Genomic DNA, 26,051 nt, shown 5'->3' on the forward strand with positions numbered 1-26,051 from the left:
CCTTCTACAGATTCAGCTGAAGGGATTCCCGCCAGGGAGAGGACAAGGCAAAAAGAAAGGATGAGGGCCCAGAAGAGCATGAAATGAAGCCTAATGAGAAGCCATGTGGGGAGTCTGATGTGGGAAAAGAAGAGTGGACGGGGATGAGAGGGACACTGCCTAGTAAAGTTGGGCTCAACTGTATACAACATCCCAGAGGCACGGGGCCCTCAACACATTGAGCTGTGTCTGTGTCGCTGACCGGTATGTTAGCCTGGAGGAGCAGCTTGGACAATGCTACTGATGACTGTTCGTTGCCAGTTAGAAATAAAAGATTATAAGTGATACTCATTTGTATTCCATATGAACAGTTTTAGGGTTTATATCCCTTTGGTGCAGAAGTTCTAAACCCTAAAGGATCTACTCTAAATGAGCGGGCTGTGTATTTAGAGTCCCGTCGTCAATAAGTCTGAAAAATGTTACATAACACTAAACATCTGACTCAGAGAGTTCTCAGAACGCATGTGCTTTGCAAATCACAGGCCAGGGCCCTGAGAAGAGAAATACAAAGCACATGTCCTTACCAGAAAACTGGAAGAGGATCTTATTGGGAGGAAGTTCTTGGTCAAAGATCTAGGAATGTCCTATATTTGTAATAGATCTAATTTTTATGCAATGAACAAACAGCAAAGACTTCTAAGGGGCCAACATCAGAAACGTGTTATCAGCAAGTTCATCTCCCCAAAACACGTTTCCGCCAAAGATCTGCGTCACTCCCTCACTCCACTCAGGCTCCTTCTCAAAGGACATCTCCTTGGGAAAGACTTTATTGGTCTAGTATGGCAACCCAGTAACTGTCTTACCACTTACCGTGTTTGATTTTTTTATAGCCCTTATTCACCAACATATTATGTATTTCTTTTTTTTTTTTAAGATTTTATTTATTTATTTGACAGAGAGACACAGTGAGAGAGGAAACACAAGCAAGGGAAAGTGGTAAAGGGAGAAGCAGGCCTCCCACTGAGCAGGGAGCCCGATGTGGGGCTCAATCCCAGGACCCTGGGATCATGACCTGAGCCGAAGGCAGACACTCAATGACTGAGCCACCCAGGCACCCCATATTATGTATTTCTATGGTTATCAGTTTATTGTCCATTTCCTCACTTGAAAGTTGGTCCCCTGAAGCCAGGGATCTTGTTTGGTCTCCTCTGTCTTCTGGGGGCTTGGGACAGTGCTTGTTGCATTGTAGGACTTCAAAAATAGGTGTTGACTAAATACTCAGGACAACCCACAGCGGTTTCTTCATCCTCTACAAGCGATATTTGTTCTTGAAGCATTTCATATTTTCAAGCATTTAAAATCCCTCAGAAAGAGTGAAGAAAAAGGTCTGTCCATGGTCAAGCTGTCTAGACCTGTCAGGATTATGGTTAAGGTTGGATCTTTTACTCTTCAAATGATTGGTAGGGCTCACATCCAGTGATGACATCATCCTTTTATTTGGGGGCAATGAGAGCTAAAATATATGTATTCCAAGTAGCAAGCAAACAAAAATTCTCCTGACATAGAGTAAATACAGAAACTGCGGAATATCACAACATTGCGTCATCCCTCGTGGACTGAATTGTACTGTCCTTTCCCAAATTCCTATGCTGAGGTTCCCTCAATGAGACTATATTTGGAGACAGAACATTTAAGGGAGGTAGTTAAAGGTAAGTGAAGGCTTTAGGGGTGGGGCTCCCTTTCTAAAGGAATGGGTTCCTTGGAAGAAGAGGCAGGACACCAGACCTCACTCTCTTTCTGTGCACACACAGAGGGAAGGCCAGGTGAAGACACAGAGAGAAAATGGCTCTCCTCAAGCCAGGCAGAGAAGTCTCACCAGAGACCAAATTTTCTGGCTCCTTGATCTTGGACCTCTATCCTCCCAAAGTGTGAAAAATAAATTTGTGCTATTAAAGCCACCAGGTCTGTGATACTCTGTTATAGCAGAACAAACAGACCAATACACCTCCTTTTGTTGAGATTTATGTACATTTTCTTGAGGGAATAAAACCCAATCCCTGCAATTTCAAGCATTCTTCATGATGATTTGCCTAAAAGTCCATCCCTTTCACTGAGGAATGAGTATGTTACGTGGCAAGTGGCTGGAAGTTTTTCAGGCAGGACTGTACAAGGTAGTATGTTTCTCAGCACCAACTACAACCATCCAAAGCATCTGTACAGGAAACTTCTGAGATTGATGTTTTGAAAGGGCATGTACCAAAGACAGAAAAAAGGGCAAGTCAGTAGCATCTGTAAGATTAGGACAGGAAAGTTAAATAGCACAGTAAGCTGAAGCTTAGGGGAAAATGCTAAGACAACAAAAAGGTTAACCAGGTTCGATGAATCAATGATAAAAGAAGGAATAAGCCCACATCTTGAGAAAGACCATGCAGTAGTAATAAAAGACTAAGAAGAGAACCCAAGACCCGACAGCCTTTATGTGCTGCAAAAAAAAAAAAAAAAAAAGAAAAGAAAAGAAAGAAAGAAAGAAAGGAAAGGCATTCAGATTAGGAAAAGAACAAATATGGTTAACAGGAAATTGAACAGCTAAATAAATTACAGTACTTCCATCTTTCGCATATTAGGCAGCCACTAAAAATTACATTTATGAAGAGTTCTTAATGGCATGGAAAAAAACATGGCATAAGATTAAGTTGGGGGAGAAAGCAAGAGACAAAATTGAATCACAAATAATCTTGATTTATGAAAAAATAAAACCAGAGAAAAAATACCAGATGGTTGTCTGTGATTGGTAAGATTATGGGTCTTTTTTCTCTATATATTTTTTATAAACCTTCAAACAATGAACATTTTTTTCATTGATCATCAGAAAATAAAAATAGAAAAATTAAAAACAAATGCAGAAATAGAAGCCCAAGACACTTCAAGCTGTGATAAAGCAGCTTCAAGCCAGTATTAAATAAGGCGGGGATCCCAGCCCAAGGAGCTGCAGTGAAGGAAACAGTTATCCGCAAGACCTGAGGACCCATAACCATAACTAAGAGGCCAGAAAGCTCTAGTTTTCAAAATTATGGGACTCTTAAACCCTTGGGCGCAATACCTCAGAGAAACTATTGACTTGATGGCTTTGAAAACCTGGAAAAGGTGACAGAAAAGGAATAGGCTTGCTTGAGTCTGCCTACCATACCCCTCGACTGAGCTTAAGCGGGCTCATGAGCATTACCTAAACCTGGTAGAGACAAAAGGCAGAGCCCCCACACACTCCAGCGCTGTGGTCTTTGAGTCCCAGTGCAGTCGACTTGCAACTGTCAGCCTCTGGAAGTTAAGGCCAAAGTTCACGTTTTTTTTCTGGCGCTACCTTTTTTCCCAGATGCCTACTCCTCTGTCTTCACAGCATTCTGCAGTCTCCCTCTACTGGTCCCTTCCGACCTCACCAGGCTCTAGTCTGCCCCAAAGCACACCTTTCTCAGGTCCTTCAAAGCTCCATTGGACCACAGGCTGACGGAGAGCCAGCCCTGTCATCCTATCAGGGTATTTCCGCATGTATATGTTTCTACGTAACCAGCCCTGAAAGACAGCCATGACTTCCTACGACCAAGAGGACCTGATCATTTACAATTTGAGAGCCTCCCTTTAGAGGATTGAGAATGGCTATTCGCATATTAGAAGTTTTTTAAATGTCTATAATAAAGAAATTTGTTTAAAATTTACCATGTTTTATTTAAAAAAAAAACTTTCTTTAAAATCCTGTTAAATCCAATAAATTAGTGATCGTGGAGTCTGCTCTGGCAAGAGTTACAGCAGAAGTTTCCTCCCCAGTCACACTTAGGGCAGAAATAATAACAAATATCATGGAGGACAAGGGGTGTTAGAGAGGAGAAGGGAGTTGGGGTAAATTGGTAGGGGAGGTAAATCATGAGAGACTATGGACTCTGAAAAACAATCTGAGGGGTTTGAAGTGGCGGGGGGTGGGAGGTTGGGGTACCAGGTGGTGGGTATTATAGAGGGCACGGATTGCATGGAGCACTGGGTGTGGTGAAAAAATAATGAATACTGTTTTTCTGAAAATAAATTAATTAATTTAAAAAAAAGAAAAGAAATAATTTGCAGTGCCTGTGCCTTTATCTAGTATCCTGGCGCTCTAACTAGCAGAAGAGCAAGCAGGCGCACTGTCGCCTGGTGGTGGGTATCCACCTGCTACAGGCAAATCAATCCACTCTCTTGTGGCCAGCAGACGGGGGTCTTCCTCCTCTCACTTGAGTCCTCTGACTTTTTCTCTTGCGCCATGTGCTCTTACCCCGTCCCTCATAGCATTCACCAAAGACCACTGTGCACAAAGGCTCAGACAAGCAGGTGTGCCTGGTGACTTAGTGGGTTAAGCCTCTGCCATGGGCTCAGCGTCCTGGGATCTCAGTGTCCTGGGATCGAGCCCCACATCGGGCTCTCTGCTCAGTAGGGAGCAGCAGGTACTAGCAAGGAGGCAATAGCCAGACAATCGGTTTCCAGGCTTTCTCCCTACCTATTCTTCTAGAAGAAATCTTAATATTCTTTTCCTTAACATTTTTTTTCTCAGCTAACTCATCACTTCTTTGGGAACACCTCTTTGATCAGAGAAGATCCCCCACCTTATTCCCATAAGAGGAACCATACCTTCTAATGGTACCACGTACTTCTGCATGAGGGACCTAACACAACCACCGTTTAATCTTTGTTACGTGAGCATGTGAGTAATGTCTGCCTCCCTCACTGATTAATACACTATAATTGACTATACTCCATACACTACGTTCATTGTTTTACACTTTTTTTTTTCATTTAATCCTTACCATAATTCAGCTAAGCATAAGGGTTTGGAAGAACAATGATTATCCCATTTTATACATGAAGAAATTGAGGCATAAAGTGCTCAAGGAACTTGACCAAGACCCCACAGCTAATAAGTGGCAGACCAGAATTTGAATCCACACATTCTGATTCCAGAACTCTTACTCTTAACCACGAGGGTATATGGGCTGTACCTGACTTTGCCCAGCACTGTATCCCTAGCGCCTAACACATATAGTCTTTCACTCTGTTTTTTAATGAATGATGAACGGATGAATAGATCAATATGATTCAAGAAATTCAGAAATACACACTCTGTGGCATAAAAGCTGTCCCTAATCCCACCACCACCCCTCCCAGAGAAAACATCTCTCAGCAGTTTTCTAACTGCCCCTTAGAAATCAAAGTTTCATCGGGCGATGTCATGTAGTACATCAGGTATATGGCTGATTCCGGGAATTTTTGAGACTTAGTAAGAATAAGAACTTCTCCCCTCAGGGCATTATCATTGTGTCAGTCCACTGTTTCCTCCCACTACCTCTCCCACCACCACAAGAACTCGTGTTTTGTGCGATATGAACAGAAGATGGATAAGCAGATGTTTATCACCTAAGCAATAAACAACATCATTCACAATATCTAAAATCAAGAAAAGGAACTCTGGGTCGGATACGAGTACAGATATGTAGAATCAAAACTGAATAAGTAATAAAACCCAGAAAGAAATAATTAATAAATGTTAAAACTGGAGAGAACCGCAGCAGTGTGCCACATACCTCGGCCCCTGCTTCTTCTGGCCTGCTCAACATTTCTAATAACCATTTCAATGAAAAGAGAAAACAAGTTCATCATTTCTGAAGAGAGCTCTAAACCGGGAGAGACAGATAATATTTCAGATGACAAGACTAATCTTTGAAATTATTCCAGTAGATGGAAGATAAAACTTAGCAGGATTTAATCTAAAGTCTGAATTTAAGTTCTTGAAACTCAATAATATAAATGTAAAATGGGGACCCATGTTTTCATAGCTTATGGAAAGAAAAAAAAAAAAAAAAAGCCTGTACATGGCCAAAGAATAATTAAGCCAACGACACTTACGCAGCAGAAATGAATGTCAGTCACCAAATGCAGATGTGCAGGAAATATCTATTTACTGTTTTTCTTCTGTTTAACTTGTGATTTAGAGACCTAAATCTGCCAAACAGGCAAAAAATTTAATCTGTCCTTCTGGAAGATTCTTCACTACTCCAGGAAGGTCTGCGAAGTTTTCCCAATGTCAAGGCATGGTGTGTTGGGTTGTCCCTCCTCTCTCTCATTATCCATCTGCACAGCCTGTAGAAACCAGGGGTCCTGCTGCTGCATGGCACACGGGGGCCATTAGGACCTTTGTGAAGACTGAGAACCCTGTGTCTGAGCTCTTCCAGCTCTCCACTCCCCTGGCTCTGTGGCCAAGAAGTAGGACTATGTCACCACTACTCAGGAACCCACAGACTTCTTTCTCCCACTCTCTCCTGTCCTCAGGCCTTTTTGGTCTTAGGAAATGCTATTTTTTTCCCCCTGAGTAAATCCCCTTGGCCCTTCCATCACCTCAATAAACATTCTAAGTTTCACTATAAGCTATAAGGCTTATAACTATAACTTACAAGTTTCACTATAACTATAAGGCTTTTGAAAAGTCCAGAAGCCTGCATTCTACAAGTCTACATTCTACATTCAGAAGTCTGCTTCTGCTTTTCACCTTGACATACCAAGGCAACAAAGGGAAGTGCAGGCTATTTGCTTGAATTAGAAGAAAGTACCTGGGAAAACAAAACAAAATAGAACAAACTAGTAGGTGGCAATATGCAGCCCAAAGATAAAGGAGTACTATCGTATCACATTAAGGGCAAATATATGGGCTGTAAAATTTGCAGAAAATGTGTACATGACATAATGAGAAAGTGAGAAAGAAAGACACAGAAAAATGACACAAGTTGATATAATATTTTTATGTCAAATTAAGTACATAATAACTTCTGAGGGAATAAGGTATACCAAAGAATTGCAAGACCAAAAAATATATTTTTAATGATAATTTAATTATCATAAACTCAATGTGAGCTAATAAATGAAACGTGAAGGGTTTTTTTTTTGTTTTTGTTTTTGTTTTTGTTTTAAGGAAGCCTAGCACAATTTTGAGATTCTGCTAACAGGTGGAAAGCATTAGCGGTCTAATAAAATCCATTCTTCCTTTCTTCTATTGTAAGTGAATCTTAGCAAGTGACATAGCTAAGAAGAGTGGCCATGCCACTCTTGTAATGGGTGTAGTCATGTGCCTTTCTTGTCAAAGGAACCTAACTGGAAGTGATACGTGCCACTTCGGATCCCACAGTGGGGCTGCCTTCCCCTTGTTATCCTTTTTATCTCTCTAACTAGAACCCATACATGGCTGCTAACCAGCTTCAACCAAGAAGATGACCACCAACCTGGAATTATCACCTCTGACTGCTCCATGAAAGAGAACTTACTGATTTCAGGGATCTTTCTGTTTCTACTTTAGCCTACCCAAACCAGTACAAGGCATCACTAGAAGTCTTACCTTTAACCATGTTCAACTGATTATATCACAGATTAAATCTGTTCCATTGATATCCTAAAGAAATGGGTTCATTTCTGGGTTTCGCAGAGCCCTAAAAAACAAGAAGATGACCTAAAGGGAAAGACTAAGATGGTCTCCTTCTGTTGGCAGAAGCAACAAAAGAGGGTCGATGCAAACATTTCATTCATTCATTCATTCATTAGCACTTCGCAGAGCATTTCACTTCTAGTATGCCATTCAATTCTGGGAGCTAGGGTTGAGCCTGGAGCAGAAGGTACCATCTTCTAGGAAGGTACCCTTCCTAGAAGGGCCATTCTAGGGACAGAAAGTTCTCCCTTTTAAAATCTCTTTGTGTACTTTTTATTACGCATGAATATATTCTCACTGTAACATATTCTAAAAAGACAGGAGGATAAACCAAGGACAAAGAATAAACCAAGGTAGTCCCTGGTCATCCCTCTTCTCTTCCTCCAGCTCCCCTCCCCCAAAGTAATCCTTGTTAACAGCTTCAAGCGTCTATCCATAGATTATTTGCAGTTTTATACAAAGACCAAGTAGTTCAAATGTCATAACCTCTAGGAGTCCTTCCTTGAGTTTCTGCCCTCAACATGAGCTAAGGAAGTTTCTCTGGTACCAGGACAGCACCAGAGCCATTCTCTGTCCTTGACTTAAACAGGATGCACAACTCTATTTACATATCGGTCTGAGAGAGTGTGTTCTTTGAGGACAAGAAGGCTTTTATGTATTGGATAAATGCATGGAGGCTACATAGTAAGTTCAATAAATTGTCAAACTGAATGGAAATGAAGTTAAAGAGAGGAGGATTTGTTCCACAAAGCCAAATTCAAAAACTTAAGTAGAACCAAATGCTTGTGAATTATCTTCAAAGCCAGTTTTTAGTCAAAGAGTTGTCTACATTGTGAGGGAATTTGGCTCTCCATGACCAATACCCCTTAACTCCAAAATTTTAATCCCCTATAAATACTTGTTCCACTTAAAACATTTTTTGTGATTTTCAGAAAGCTGTAAGAGAAAATCAGTAACCAAATGTTCTCTCCTTCAGTTATGCACCTCCTCTGTTTTGATCCCTCCCGGGTCTTCCTTCAAGATTCTGGGAAGAGACTAGAAGTTAGACCTGTCACTATGAACAGAGTACAAATATACAACATCTAAACCCTATTTTCCTTAACCGATTGAACCACAAGTTCCTCTCTTCTTTCGTGGAAGACAAGGAAAAGAGTTACCTAGCAGAATTTTTTAACCATTATTCTAATATGTGTAGAAAAATAAGCGTGTTTTTCTACTTTCATATTCTTGACTGTTGGTGATTTTACTTTTCTAACACGAGTATTTCACAAGAAACTGCATTGTCATAAAAGTGAAACATGGTCAATTTTCTTCTCTTGTAGGCAAAGAGGAACCAGTTTGTATGTAATTGAATCAGTCGTCCCCCCCATTTGCTCTACTCTTTTACTTACTTCTTCTCCTAGATTCTCATTCCTATTAAATTTTCATAATATTCTATTAACTCACTGAAAAGAATCCTACAAGGTATTGAGGTTAGAAGGAAATCATTTCCTTTCATTATTATTGGGAGAAATATTTTTGACAAAAGATTTTTTTTCCTGGGGACATTTAATTTGCTCTCTTCCAGGATTCCCATAATTATGCTACAGTTATCAGTTCCCCCCCCCTTTAAGGCTACCACATGGTTTTTATATAAAACTGTATCAAATTGCTTTGAGTTTATCTCCGACCTTTAGTATTACTTTCAAATTACAGGGTATCTAATTAGAGAAGGTTTGTGGGTGTCTTTTGGGGTTTGTTTGTTTGGGTTTTTTTCATAAATAACATTTCAAAACTGTACCACGGCAGAGCCAAATACCTGCTGTTTGCACCTCGGTCTTTTTCCTGACGTTCTCCTAAAAGCAGCTTTAGTTGAACCCTGCACACTGTTGCTGTGTTGCAAAGATGAAAGCAAAATTCCATGTGTGAAGCCCAAATGGAAACCACAGAAGGCAGGATTCACACTGCTAATTGTTGCTTAGCAATAAAATGTGCAAAACATGCTAATGGAACAGTAACATCAGGCACCAGAAGCATCTGCAAATCAGAGAATTAGGAAGCCCACAGTAAGGGCCAGAAAAGGAATTCCATTCCTTAAAGGAGTTGGGGGAGGGGGCGAGCAGTTTCTGCCCTTGTTCCTGGTTAGCAGGCTGGTTGAGAAGACAAAGAATCCCTTCATCCAGTAGATTCTCCCATTCCGGAATTTGAAGACTGCGTGGAAAGAGACACTCAGAGGCTCATCTTACCCTAAAGGAGCCCCTGATGGAACTGGTCATACTTACAAGTATATATTATCATTCTCTTTTCCCTGTTAAAAAACTGAGTCTCAATGAGGATACACATTTCACTCTCGGTTCACGTGGTTTGCTAAGGGCGCAGGTGGGATTTCTAGCAACTCCTATCAGAGCCACCCTTAGCCACAGGCTCTTTAGGGGAGGGTCATGTCTCCAGGGCTAAGACCTCCTCTGAAGAAACAAAACAAAGATCCCACCATGTATAGAACCAAACTGATATGGAGTCTTAATATAAGAACTGACTTCAGCTTTTTCTTGTGTTTTGGTTGGGTTTGGTTCCACCATCATTTGTTTCCGAGGTTTTTCCAAGATAAAATGTGCCAAGCTGCCTTAAAAGTCATCTGAGTCTACCTATTATTTCTAATCTCATGGGGGACATTTCAGTGAGAAGTAAGATGATGGCCAGGCAGGGATAAATAGCACCTCAATTCATATTAAATCAATCTTAAAGGGGAAAAAAAAAAAAATCATGCCCCCGCCAAAGGAAAAGAAGAAGATGAAGAAGAAGAAGAAGAAGAAGACAAGACAAGACCTTTCAGAAGGAGGTAAAGACTCCTGTAGGCCACAAGGTGATTCTTAAACAACAGAGTGCCTACCAGCCAAGACACGGTTTGCCTCTCCTTAATGTCTCTCTCAGGAAATCGTTATTGTTCTGTTCTTTGCAAGGTGCTTTGCCTATACAAATATTTTGCACATGGTCTCTGACTTATTAGCAGTGTAAAAAAGATAATATGAAGATGCGGTATATATATACAATGGAATACTATACAGCCATCAAAAGAAATGAAATCTTGCTATTTGCAATCAATGATGTGGATGAACTAGAGGGTATCATGCTGAGCAAAATAAGTCAATCAGAGAAAGACAATTATCATATGATCTCCCTGATAGAGGAAGTTGAGAGGCAAAGTGGGGGTTTGGGGGCTAGGGAAGGAAAAAATGAAACAAGATGGGATCAGGAGGGAGACAAACCATAAGAGACTCTTAATCTCACAAAACAAAGTGAGGGTTGCTGGGGAGGAGAGGGGTAGGGGGAGGGTGGTTGGATTATGGATATTGGGGGAGGGTATGTGCTATGGTGAGAGCTATGAAGTGTGTAAACCTGGTGATTCACAGACCTGTATCTCTGGGGCTAATAATACATTATATGTTAATTTAAAAATTTTTTTAAAAACCTATTTGGATCTCAAAAAAATAAATAAATGCTTACAATTCAAAAAAATATTTTGAAAAGATAATATGCATGAACCAATTAGGAGATACAAAAAACTATCATCTAAAAGAGAAAGATCCACAAACTGAAAACTCAGTTACATTTTGCAAAGTTTAACTAGCCTGGCTTTAATAATAATCTACTATTTCCTGAATGGACGGACAGAAATATCTGGATGCTAAGCACCCAACAGACATTTCTTACAAAGCTTTCCATTGAAGTATAGATTACTGTCAAGTGCACAAACGTTAATGGTATATAGCTCAGTGAGCTCTTCACTTAGGCAGTATCTGCGCAGGTAACTACCACACAGATCAACACAGAGAAATTCCCAGCACTCCAGAATGCTCCCCCAATCAATACTGCCCCAGGGTAACCATCATTCTGACCTCTATCACCACTGATTCATTTTGCCTCTTTTTGAGCTTCCTATAAATGAAGAGTGCTCTACTCCTTGACGCCTGGCTTCTTTCACTCAACAGTATGTCTGTGAGATTCACTGGTGTTGCATGGAGTAGCTTGTTCTTTTTCATTGCAGTGTAGTAGGCCACTGTGTCACTATACCAGAGTTATTCACCCATTCTCTTTTGATAAACAGTTGGAATTTTTTTTCCAGCTTTGAACTGATGTGAATAAAGCTGCCATAAATACTCTTGTCCATGTCATGGATCGACATGAGCACACATTTCTGTTAGGCATCTATAAATCAAGGAGTAAAATTTCTAGATGGGTATCTCTTTAGCTTTGACACACACCACTAGTTTTTCAAGTGCTTGTACCAACACCTGTATCTCCTAGAGATGGAGTTTCACATGCCCTACATACTTCTCTACATTGGCTATCATTAGTCTTTTAATTATAGCTACAATGGCCAAGTCTTATGGCTTTAATTTGCAATTTCCTAATAATCGGTGATGTTGAACACCTGTTTACATACTCATTGGCTATCTGAATATTGTCTTTGTAATCAAGCTTATTGAGCTGCTTGAGAAGGGCAGATGTTTCAAAGAGCCAGGATGGAGATCTCCTGTTCTTATGGTGTCCTGATTAACTAGCAGAAGCTGCTGGAGCCACGAATCATAAAAGGAGACACCTCAAGAGTGAGTTGCCTGTCACCAGAGATATTTAAGCAAAGACTAGACAAAAAAGAAATTTATAGAGGAATGTAAATACCAGCCAGATGGTGGACTGAGTAAACGTAAATGTCTCTTCCAACAGTGGCACAGGCCACAGGGATTCAACCACTGCTAAATCAATGAGAATGGGAAGGCAGACAGTGGAAGTCAGAGGACAAACCTTTATAAGTATCTATTGCATGCCAAGGGTTCTAGTAAGCCTTACATGCATTAATTCATTTAATTATCACAGTAATCATATAAGATAGTATAAGGGAAAACCTAAACTTTTCCTCCTCTCTACACACAACACTCATACTTCTGGTCACCAAATATGTGGGGATTTTTCCACACTGATCAATTCTCAGACCCAGCTGGGTGCCCTCCAATTTAACTCAGTTTTGACACTATCTACTTGGACTTAGCATCAAAACCCACCAGTTAAGGGCTCAGTTCCACAAAATGCCTCGACTTCAGATGCCAATGGCAAGTCCCAGGTTGTCACTTGAACTTCTGACCAGCCAACTATAGACTGAGGTTCCAATGACCTCCTCTTTGGGTTCTATAATTTGCTAGCATGGGTCACAGAATTGAAGGAAACACTTACTTATGTTTACCAGTTTGTTATAAAGAATAAAATAAAAGATGTGCATGGACAGCCAGCTGAAGAGATCCATAAGGTGATGTCCAGAAGGGTCCCAAGGGCAGGAGCTTTGTGGAATTAGGATGGGCCACCTTCCCAAAGCATGGATATGTTCACCACCTGAAAGCTCTCTGAACCCCATTGTTTAGGATTTTTATGGAGGTTTTATACTTGTGCATGACTGACTAAAACCACTGGCCACTGCTGATCAACTCCAACCTCTACCCTTCTCATCAAAGCCTCTGACAGCCATCCTAAAGTTATCTAGGAGCCCTCAGTCACCAGCCATCTTGATAGCATGCAAAAAGACACCTGTCACTTTGGAGATTCTAAGAGTTTTAGGAGCTATATGTGGAAAACAGGGACAGAGATGAAATATGTTTCTTATTATGTCACAGGTAGATATGAATTTGTATATTATCTATTGCCATATAACAACATTACCACACACTTAGTAGCCTAAAACTACACACGTGTATTATCTCATAGTTTTATGGAGTCCAGGCATGGCTAAGCTAGGTCCTCTACAATCAAGATGTGAGTCACAACTTGGTTCTCATCTGAGGCTTGACAGGGGAAGTGTTGCCTTTCAAGATCACGTGAATGTTGGCAACACTCAGGCTCTCAAACCGAAGGCTTCAATTTCTCCTTGGCTGTCAACCACTCTCCATTCCTTGCCACATGGCTCTCTCCAGATGCCAACTCACAACTCATGGCAGCTTGCTTCTTCAAAGCCAGCAAGGAAGAGCAATTCCTAATGAGACAAATATTCCAATCACAGGTAACATCATCATGTACATGCAATCCTGTAAATCCTGTAGCCTTTATCATATTCTATTGGTTAGGAGTAATTCACAAGACCCCACCCACACTCAGAAGGAGGGCATTATACATGGGTGTACACCCCAACAGCAGGAATGATGGGAGCCACCTTAAAAGACCACCTGCTACTATTATCCTCACTTCACAGGTGAAAAACAAAGTGGGAAAGTTCAAATAAATTGCCAGTCAATAGCTAAGCCAGGTTTGAACATAAGCGTATCTAAAACCAGAATTTGCCTTCTTAACCAGTATGGGGCCAAGAAACTGGTCAAAGAGTAGGTAAGACTAGAGCTTGAATGGCTGATTCTGAATAATCTGGGAGAATGCATTAGGGAACCCACAGGAGGGAAGAGGCAGGAAAGAATGGATGTATTATGGGAGAGTGAGGAGATGGCTCCATTACAAAAAAGTTGATTTGGGTATGTAATGGTGAGGGAAGCACAGGGCTGGAGAGCTGGAGAAGCACAAGAATTCTAGAAAGTCAAATGGAATGCGTCAGTCTAATGCACTATTCAACGGGGAATTGTTGCAAGTTTGTAAGCGGAAGTTTTTAAACTATTAAGATGAATCAAGTATGATAGCCTCATTCTAATCAATATATCTGAAACTTCTTAGAAGAATAAATCTTGATGTTTACCAAAGTAGATATCCATCTCTACTTGGCAATGCCTTTTAAAACATGGCTGTAATTGATTTAAACAAATAAATATTGACTATCAAGTTAAAAATATTTCTTACAGGAGGATCTTCAGCTGGATCTAAATGGAAGAAAGACCTTGCAATAAACAAGCAAGTCTTTTTTGAAGGTCTTTACCGTCTTCTTCAAGTCATAAATCCTAGAATCTGTGTTCTTGGCTGCTCTTCTCAATGGTGAGCTGTGAGACAGGATACCATGGAAATCAGTTCCCCTCACGCACTGGGCTGTTCAGCCCTCTAACTCACAGGACAGCCAGGAAGACACAGGCTGGTCTGACCCTGTACTGGTCTTATGATGCAGCATGAGGAGGAAAAATTGGGGGTTTGGGGTGGGGGAAAGGCTGCACTGGAAATTTTAAAACAAGGTGTTTCCTTTGTCTACACTCAGGCTGCTTACTTTCACTCTGGCTTTCACTCCTCCTAAATCAGCAAGTATCACCATGATATTTGTTATAATGAGATGAGATGATTGGTCATCTACCTAATCACAATCCAGAGTGAAGGCATAGAGTCACACTACCTGGGTTGGAATCCTCTGTTCTCCACCTGCAAACTGTATGACCATGAACAAGCTATTTCACTTCCTCAGGCCCGTAAAGGGGGAGTAAAAATTAGATGAAGCATAAGGTTTGCAGAAGGATAAAGTGAGTTGATACATGTAAAAAGTGTCTCATATACGAAACAAAATGTAGTAGACACAACAAAACATTCATGATTTATCTCATGAGGGCACAGTGCAGTGATTTGCTAGTAAAAGTACAGTGAATTTGTTGAGTAAAAAATTCAATATAATGAACACAATCCTGAATACTCTTCCCTCTTGTGCTTTTTCTGCAAGAGTTTGTGTACCTCTGGGGCACAGTCATGGTGCAAATGAACATGGGGTTTCTTGCTGGAGTGTCCACTGGAAGATTTGGAGAAAGGAAAAGAAATCTAACTCAAGTTCAATATTGTTAATTATATTAACATCATACGAGAGGTTTTAAGTTGTTGGATCTGTATTATTTTTCAGACTGATATTGATTTAAATACACATTCGTCTACTTTAAAGTCCACAGTTTAGGACTCCTACAATGAATTTAAAATTTATAAAACATTCTTCTCATATTAAGTATCTGGAGGAAAGATTCCAGTCAAAACAATGCTTGATATATTATATACACGTTTTTCTCTGTGCTTTATTTTAGACACATTAATTTAAATTATACTCATCTTTTTTCATCTGATGGCAAAATAATAGTGCAAATTTTTATCAAAATAAATCTTACCACAGAACATAAGCAATCATTAAATTATGTAAAAATCTGTTTTCTTCACTAGAGGAAAACTTGGTAGAGTAACAAAAAAATCAGACAGACCCGACCCTCTTGAGGGTCAGAGTACTTAGCTTAAACCTGAATAGATTGGACAACTTACTAAAATTCTCCAGAACTTTGATTTTAGGACTCTACTTCCTAGAGATGCTGAGAAATTTAAATCAGATATGTATGTCAAGTGATACATAGGAAGCCTTCTAAAATTTTAGCTCCATTTTTCAACTACCATCTTCCCTACTACCTGCTTCAACAACTACCTCTTCCTACAAATGTCAACCTTGTGTCTCACTAGCCACTAATCTTCATGTTTTTACCTTTTTACTAAATCTGACCTTATCTCCCTTTTTTTACTTTCTTATTTAAGACATGAGTTTTAAGAATTGCATGAAATTGATAAGCCACAGACTGGGAGAAAATGTTTACATAATGTATGTTTGACAAAGTACTGATATGCCAGATATGTAAATAACTCTTAAAACTCAATAATAAAAAAGGGGACCCAATAAAAAAATGGGCAATAAACTTGGGCAAACCCTTCAAAAGAGAAGATATGTGAATTGTCATTGTCAATAAATGCATTGAATTGTCAATAAATGCATCGAAAAGTGTAGTCAGTAGTCATCGAAAAATGCAAAGTAAAATAATCTATACACCCACCCAAACTGTTAAAATTTAAAAAGTGACATCAAATGTTGCCAAGGATATGGAATAAACAGAACTTTCATACTCTATGACCCAGCAATTCCACTTTGAAGTTTTCACCCAAGAGGAACAAAGCATATGTTTACAGGAAACTTGAACAAGAATGTACATAGCACTTTCATTCATAATGGCCAAAAACTAGAAATGGACCAGATATCCTCCATAAGAAAAGGGATTAAACAGATTGAAGTATATTCATACCGTGGAACACAATTCAGCAATAAATAGGAACGAATTACTAATAAACGCAACCATGTGGATGAGTCTCAAACATTACTCTGATTGAAAGAAGAGCACTATACACTGTAGGATTCTATTTGCGCAAAATCCTGGAATAAGCAAAAACTGAGGATTGCCTGGAGCGAAGAGTCTGAGATAGTGATAATGTTCTCTATCTTGATATGGGTCTGCATTATATAGAAATTTGCATTTGTCAAAATTCAAAATTCAATAAATACATACCTGAGATTTGTGAATTTCTTTGTATGTAAATTTTCCAGCAAAAGAAAAATAACCATAAACAAACACTGCAGACTGTGTACCAATGTTCTGCAGTTTACTTTGGAATGTGTCAAAAATTAAAATGGACTGAAGAATGAGAAGAGAACAAATAATTAAATAGATCTGTGTGAAAACAAGTAGAGTGAAATGTTAACAGTAGAATCAAGGCAGTGGATATATGGGTGTTTATTAAAATTAGTTGTTTTGGGGCGCCTGGGTGGCTCAGTGGGTTAAGCCGCTGCCTTCGGCTCAGGTCATGATCTCAGGGTCCTAGGATCGAGTCCCGCATCGGGCTCTCTCTCAGCGGGGAGCCTGCTTCCTCCTCTCTCTCTCTCTGCCTGCCTCTCTGCCTATTTGTGATCTCTCTCTGTCAAATAACTAATAAAATCTTTTTTAAAAATGTTAAAAAAAAATTAGTTGTTTTCATAAGAAAATACTGGAAAACTTATTTGGGATAATGCAAAAGTGAATTTTAAAACTCACTGATGGCAAAAACTTCACATTAATTGCTTAAGACATTCCATGAAGGGCACAGTTTTTTTAAATCACAGACTTACATACATATAGTCTTTTAAATTATAATTGGAGCTTCTTAGAGCATTTATAGTATTGTCTATTGTATAACTGTTTTCCTCCAAAAACACATAAAAATAATGTTTAAAAGTTATAGTGATCATGAAATAAAAATACAATTAAAAGAATATTAGCACAAGATTGCAATCCCAGAAAAAGTGTGACAGATTATTTTATCACCAAAAATATTCTTTAAAAAGGAGAAGATGTGTAAGAAAAATCAGACTACAAAGATGTTTCACAGATTATATTAACATCTGCTATTTCTTAGGTCAGACACTGTGACTTTGAAGTGTATTTTTAATGCTTTTTGCTCAGGTCATTGCCCATATCAGTGTTTTCCAACAGTTTGTAGTTCTTGACCTCCTGTATCAAATCACCTGAAAATACTGTTGAGAATTCCAGATCCTTGGGCCCAACCCCTACCAATCAAATCAGAATCTCAGAAAGGTAGGGTAATTTTTTTCTAATTACTTTTTAAATTTTCATATGTGATTGAGCCAGAATTGAGCACCAGGGCTCCAATCTATGCTATTACTAGATATTAAATATGTTCTGCAAGCAACAGGTGCATAATAAAAACTCACTGGCAATCTACCCACTAACTCGTTCTGACTTCCAAACAGCACCTAGTGTGTGTTCCACATTTCTCCTCCCTTCTTCACTAACACACTTCTTAGCGGTCTCTTGCGTACTAGGCACAAGCTCCTGAAGTGCAGGCTTATATTCCAGCTTATTTATAAAGTAAGGCTGATGGTTACATTAGAGGGTAATAGGGGATCACTTACGGTGCTATTTCTATGGCTTTCAGCCAGGGTTGGTATAATGTAATATGCAGAACACATGTGTGCACAGGGATCCCCTAAGAGGATAGGACCCAGACTTTGATCACAGCTCTTATTCATTTAGTAATAAATATTTTTGTGCATCTACATCACTGAGGCCAAGTCTCCTCCTTTTTTTTTTTTTAATGCTCCTTAGAGAGTACCACTCTATAGCTTCCAATGGAGTCATACACACTGCAGATCCATATATAGGATTTAACAGTCATTTTTCACCTAGGTAAAAACTGACTAAAATGTAAGTTGAAGGGCAGTCATAAAGTGCAAAGGATGGGGCACCTGGGTGGCTCAGTGGGTTAAAGCCTCTGCCTTCGGCTCAGGTCATGATCCTGGGGTCCTGGGATCAAGCCCCGCATCGAGCTCTCTACTCAGCGGGGAGCCTGCTTCCCCCTCTTTCTCTCTCTGCCTGCCTCTCTGCCTACTTGTGATCTCTGTCTGTCAAATTAATAAATTTAAAAAATCTTTTTAAAAAAAAGTGCAAAGGAAAAAAAGACATGACTCAGGATGTATTTGGTGGTAGGAATGGGGATAAAACCAACGGCAGACCAATGCCTTTGGTCTACAAGTAAAGAGCAATGACTCCATTCCTCTTACTAACAAATCCACAAACAACATTCCCAAAGCTACTGGTAGTAGCAGGCCCCCTTGCCCTGGGAGCCTGGAACTATTTTCCTCATTTTGCAAGCTGTGTCCCAAAACCATAACCCAAAGACCACTTGCTCCCCCAGGCCAGGAGCCACCAGGAGCCACAGTTAAAAGACTGAGAAGCTCTATCCTAAGGAAACTTACTTAACTTTCCTTAGTACATTTCTCAAATTTGACTACTAATGCCTTTTCACACGTAACCCATATACATGAAATGTCCTGAATCACAGCATTTGGGAATCTGCCTCAGAGATGGCCTTATGTCCTTGCATTCTCTTTCCTGTCTGTTCAAAACACCTAACATCTTTATACCATCTTCTGGCTATTAAAATTCCCAACTGAGATGCTAATCCCAAACCCAGGATCCAGCCACATAATTTTCAGGGCCACCCAATATAAAACAAAAGTGTGGGGCCCTTTGTTCAAGTATTATTAAGAATTCCAAACTGTGACGCACCTGGGTGGCTACGGTGGCTAAGCATCTACCTTCAGCTCAAGTTATGATCCCAGGGTCCTGGGATCAAGCCCTGCATTGGGCTCCCTGCTCAGTAGGGAACCTTCTTCCTCTTCTATTCCCCTGCTTGTGTTTTCTCTCTCTCTCCCTCTGCCAAATAAATAAATAAAATCTAAAAAAAAAAAAGAATTCCAGGTTGTCAACAGTGGAGCACAAAATCAACCATGGGTTTCTTCTGAGTGTGGCCCTTACCTGCCTTTCTTACATCATTTTTAGAGTCACCCATTATGAGACTGACGTGCTAACGAGGCACCTAGAGTCACCCATTAAAAAAGGAAAGCAACCTGATTGAATTAGTCATGTGAGTTGAAGAAATAATCATACTAATAGAGGAAAAGCTTGAAGAGATTTTCTTAACAATGCACAAAAACAACAACAATAGAAATAATAATAATTTTTAAAAAAACAGCCTGTTTAAATAATAGGGTACTTTTCAGAAGAAAGTGTATTTAAAGGAAGGTTGTGTATGGTAAATCATTTTGAAATTATTTCATATAGAAACAATGGGTTTCATCTAAAATGTGTCTAGACCAAAGGAGAAAGAGCTGGGAGGTCATGTTACCTACCTGCAATGAAAGTCTTGTACTAGTTCCTAATTTCTGAATAGGATTTGATGACAACTGGAGGCTGGGGAAAGCACCATAGGCAAAGAACCAACATGTGTCAAACAGCAAGGGAACTTCTTAGTGGAACACTCTTGCCATAAATAAAGATAAGGCTTCTATTTCCCTTTTGTACAACTCATGGGGATATCATATTCAAACTGCTGAAAAGAAAAGAAAAAGAAACAAATCTTGAAGGTAGCCGGAGGAAAAAAACATACTGCATATAAAGGAGAAAAGATGAAATTATAGTAGACTTCTCATCAGAACCTATGCAGACCAGAGGACAAGGGAGTGACTTGTCTAAAGGGCTAGAAGACAAAAACCGCCAATGAGAATTTTATACCCAGCAAAAGTATCTTTCAAAAATGAAGGATAGTAAAGATTCTCTGAGATAAATGAAAACAGAGAGATGCCATTGCCTGTGTAATTCCTCTGTAGAAAATGTTGAAGGAAGTTCTTCAAGCAGAAGGAATATGATATCTGTCTTCGTCTTCTCGGGCTGCCATAACAAAATATCATAGACTGGGTCGTTTAAACAAGTTTTGTTTAAGTTTTGGAGGATAGAAGTCCATATTCAGAGTGCCACTATGGTCAGGTTCAGGAGAGAGCTCTTTTCCTGGCTTGATGGGTCCTCACATGGCACAGAGATGGAGAGCAAGCTCTTTCACACCCCTTTTTATAAAGGCACTAATCTCATCAGACCAGGGCCCTTCCACATTCTGTGAGAGATAATCAGATCATGAAGACCACATTTCCAAATCCTAACACAATGAGGATTAAAACCTCAACATGTGAATTGTAGGGAGACACAAACATTCAGTTTATAACAATGTCAGACAAACTGAATCTACACACAACATACACACACACACATATAAAGAGCACTGTCAATGGAATATATGAAGCTCTGATAGAATAGGAACATCACTTGTTTGGTGATGATTAGATCTCCAAGGGTTAGGAAAGTGTCTGAGATGTGCTCAAAAAAATTTCTAAATAAGTAAATGGATGTCAGACTAAATGAATGTATGGCTGATTAATTGATGTGCATTGGAGGAAACTGAATGGTGATTAATAGTACAATGGGACAACTATAAACTCACTTATACAATCGCTTTTATTCTGGGTCTCATAAAAACTCATTTCAAGCCATTCAAGAGTTTTAGTTTAAGTTCAGCAGGATTGCACTCTTTTATAGCCACAATCTCTGTCTCACTATAATTGCTTTAGCAATCCTGCTCAATAGGGGTAAAGTTTCATTTAGCTATGAAGGTGAGCATTAAAATTTGGGAATAATCATGTAGATCTACGCTATAAAAAATGTGAAATAATTTTAAAATCTAGAGAAATTTAAAAGAGAATGCAAAAAAAATACATGTTTGATGCTTCTATTTATAAGACAAACTATAAGCCAGACAAATCTGAAAATTGGTTTATTCTGGGGAAGACTGATTAGAAAGGGGCACAAGGGAACTTTCTGAAGTAATGGAAAACATCTGTATCTTCATAAGAATATAGGTTACACAGGTGTATGCATTTGCGACGCTGAGCAAACTGGATTGCTTTTTTCATTGTATATAATTTTCATCCTCAAAAAAAAAACTATAAAACTATTGAATTCTAATGTGTATATCTGTTTTTGGCAATAGTGTAGGTTAACAACTTTAAAACTTTAAGACTCTAAAACATACTTTCTATGTAGTCTGAGTAAATAAGTAAATATTTTGGGATCATGTGAGCCCATGATCTTCTTTGTGGGAGAAGGGAATTATAAATAGGGAAAGGGGAAGGCTATTATCAAAACTCTGTGATGCTGAGTTGGAATCAGAGATATCAGAATCTCTGATTCTCACTCAGAATCTCACTCATGATCTGTAATATATAGTTGAATAGATACAAGAGAAATAAGTGTTGATGAGAACATGTGTGTTTGTTTCCTAGCTCTGAACACTGAGAGCTGTTTACACTAAAGGTAAATAACACTGGGCATCAGTGAGTGCCAGATCTTGGTCTCTATATAGCATTGTCCTCTAAAAAGAACCAAAGCTCTAGGGAGAAGGCCAATTCCAGGTTTGTAGCAGGGAAAAATATAAGTCAAGCCCAGAACATCTTGCACTGGAAAGCAAGGAAGTGTTAAAAGAACGATGGGCAATGGGGAGCCAGTTAAGATGTTTCTAGTGATCACATGTGGAACAGTTTAAGCATCAAAATAAATAATGAAAATAATGCACCAGATACAAGGAACTTAGTAAGACATACCTTTTTTGTGGTTTTCCTGCCAAAAATGTACAACCCAAATCTAATCATGAAGAAATATCAGACAAGCCAAACTGAGGAATAGTCTACAAAATAACTGGCCTGTCCGATTCAAAATTCCCAAGTCAAGAAACACAAAATAAAGGTGGAAGAACTGTTTCAGATTAAAGGAGAGTAAAGAGATGTGACAACAACCAAAAACAGTGAGCGATTCTGGCCTGGTCTTAGAGAATTGACAGCATATGAATATGGATTATGTATTAAGTGGCTACATTGTATCATTACAGTTCTTGAATTTGGACATCACACTACATTTATATAAGAAGAGTCCTCTTTCACTGGGAGCACACATTACAGTATATAGTGGCAAAGGAGAACAATGTATCTGATGCCTTCAACTTACTCTGAAGTGGTTCAGAAACCTAAGTTACATCCATATTTCACACCCATACCTCTAAACACAACCAAATCAGAAAGCAAATGAAGCAAAATACATAAAGAACTGGTGAATCCAGGGGCACCTGGGTGGCTCAGTGGGTTAAAGCCGCTGCCTTCGGCTCAGGTCATAATCCCAGGGTTCTGGGATCGAGCCCCACATCAGGCTCTCTGCTCAGCAGGGAACCTGCTTCCTCCTCTCTCTCTCTGCCTGCCTCTCTGCCTTGTGATCTCTATCTGTCAAATAAATAAATAAAATCTTTAAAAAAAAAAAAAAAAGAACTGGTGAATCCAGATAAAGCATGTATGAAATTTCTTTGTACTATTCTATATAAATTTCCTTGAATTATTTAAAAATATAAAACTTTTTTTGAAAAAGCTCTGCTACGAGGACTATGAGACTTAACACCCAGAACCTGGATTCACAGAGTACCAATGTAGAAGGTCATATATTTTTATCTTAACTGAAGGTCATATATATACAAACTTAATCTAAAAAAATTACATCTCTCGGAGCCTCAGTCTCGGAGCCTCCTTCTGCTCACAGAAGGAGCAGAGGAGCTATGGTCTGCTGAAGACTTGCCCCACAGGGGTCACCATGATAGCAGCCCATGCTTGTGGAGGTTGTGGACCTAGATTTGAAGCCCACCTCAGCTGTTCACTAACTCTGTAACATTCACAAGTCACTGAACCTCTCTGGTTCCTCCTCTGTAAAATGGAAAGAGAGTGTCTATCTCACAGGATTGAGTAAGGAATAAAAAGAATGCATATAAACAGCATACAGTCAGTACTGGATAAATGTTACCCAAGTTTTGTGCCAGGCACTTCTGTGCATTATCACATGTGAGCCTCATAACCACACTGAGAAAAGTACCAGGACCTTCATTTTAGAAAGCAGACTCGTGACAGTTAAATACGTCACACAATTTGTAAGTAAACCACTCTGGATTCGACCCCTGGTGTGACTGATGGCTACACCCTGCTCAGTGTTCTAGGCCACACTATCCTGCAAAATGCACAGTGTGCATACGCAACAGTGTGGGGCAGCAAAAGGAGAGATAGAGACACGGTGCCTTCTGCACCAAACTGAAGTTAAGATGACCCTGCGGCTAATGGCTCCGAGAACACCTATTGATCTTAACCTGTATTTTGAGGACTTCATTTACTTCTTAATAAATGATAGAATAACTTAAAATGACATTTTCATTATTATCTCAAACTGTAATGCCAAAGGATCGCCAGTGACATGTTAATTACTACGCTGTTACAGTTATGAGTCTTTTTTCCTCTATTTCTACTGGCATCACTACCAGCGCTGCTATTAATAAGAGAATGTCAATGATGGCCTAGAACTCTCTGTAATCAAGTTGCTCATACTTCACTATAAAAAATTACAGAGGCTAAAGTTTTGGCCTTAAAAAGCCATCAAACAAGAATTACAATTCACATATTTCAGGTCTTCAATGTTAATACCTCCATTTTGCAGATGAGAGAACCCAGACTGATTGTAAGCATTTCTGAAAACCTCATGCTTAACAGTTCCTGAAGATTCAAATCTGAAAATCATTAGCCAGGTTAGTGTAAACTATCTTAATTGCCATGGTAGCAGTTGAGAGAGAGAAAAACTTCTAACAAAAATGGGTCACAAACTATTTAGGTTTGTTTTAATCAGTTATGCAAATTGGCTTCAGACCCACAAACTAAACCAGTGGAGAAAAAGAGACCAGGCTCACGGGAAAGGTACATGGTTCTTTGCAGAGACATTTTAAATTAAAGTATATTTTAAAAGCATCCTGATCTGTAATTTCAACCCAATAAACATCAAATAAATGTGCACGGGGAAGGAAGGAAGGAAAGAAGGAAAAAAAGGAAGGAGAGAGGGCGGAAGGAAGGAAGGAAAAGACCGTCTTTTCTAATGCATCTCTTCCAACTGTAAGAAGAATGAAAAGAAACCGTGGGAATTCGCTAATTCCAATGTTCACAGGCTTATTCATTTTTAATTTATCTGCAGTCCTGACATGCAGCATAGATTATATTTGCTACCAAATTTGAATTCGTAACTCTCCAAAACAATCACTCAGGATTACAAAGCCTGGTATAATCTTGCCTATTCTCATAAAGCAGTTACACAAACCTGCTGAGTTCAACCGAAATTATGGGGGGGGACAGTATCTGCCCTGCCCACCGCCGTGTGGCTACTATGATGAGAAAATGACCTTTACACACACACACACACACACACATTTTTGTTTGAAGACACTGGTTAATCAAAAAACATAAGTCTGTGTGAGTTGTGACATTCAGAGAGGGTGCTAGTGGCCTGGCCCAGGGCTCCGACAGCTTTAAGACGGTATGTATCGTTGTTGCTGTTGTTGTCATCATTGCTATTATATGCTATTATTATTACATATTATTACATACTATTCAAAATTCCACATCCACATCAGGAGGGAAACCACTGCAGTTCACCAAAATGCACAGATGGTACCCACTAGACTAACACAAGACAAAGCTCTTTATTGATAAGCAACTTTCTTGAGTGGCTAAATCCTCCGCATACATAGGAAGTGCTCAGTAAGTGTTTGAGGAATAGACCCAAAATGAAGCCCTCACTAACTGTACTTGGGCTTTTCTCAAACATATGACCCTGAGGCAGCTCAAGGAGAACAATAAAAATAACAACAAGCACTATTTGTGAACTCTATGTAAGAGGCAAAATATGCCAATCACTTTACATTCATTACCTCATTTAATGCCCACAACAAATTTAGGAAGTACTGTCACTATCCCCATTCCACAGATAAGAAGACTAAGGCTCAGCTACTAAAGTTGTTTGCCAAAGGCAAGCAAGCAACAAATGCGAACTAAAGGAAATGAGCTTCCAACCTGGCATCTCTAACTGTGCTCTTAATCACAGACAAGACTACAGTATCTTCATGTATCCTTCATGTTGGAGAAAAAAATTCAGCCCTAAGAGGCTAGTAAAAGAATAGTTGAAAGGATGGCTAGTAGCTCGGGATTCCCTTGCATTTGAAAAGCCCAGGGCATTATCTGTTTGCTGTAAGTGGGGATTCTGCAGGACATGCAAATCTGTGGGTCCCATTAAATGTGCATTCACAAAAGAGGCCAATGTTTGTGGCCCTCATTGATGGTGTATTTAAGATGGTTTCCAACACCGCACTCTGATTTAATAGGTTTCTACTTTTTGCCTATTGCCGATGAAGCAAGATCTTTCCCATTCTACTCAGGAAAAAGAAACTCCAGCAGATGAGAGCTCCTGGCCACATGCCTTTGAAAACTAACGGACTTTGAAGCTGGTCTTTGAATGGTCTGGTTAGAGAAGTCCCAGAATATCTCCTTCGCTCACATCCTTGGGAGTCCTGAAGCCTTCCCTTCTAGAGAATCCTCTATTAAAATGCAGAAGTCTTCATC

The sequence above is a fragment of the Mustela erminea genome, chromosome 6 (genome assembly GCF_009829155.1).
Source record: "Mustela erminea isolate mMusErm1 chromosome 6, mMusErm1.Pri, whole genome shotgun sequence".
Lineage (NCBI taxonomy): Eukaryota > Metazoa > Chordata > Mammalia > Carnivora > Mustelidae > Mustela > Mustela erminea.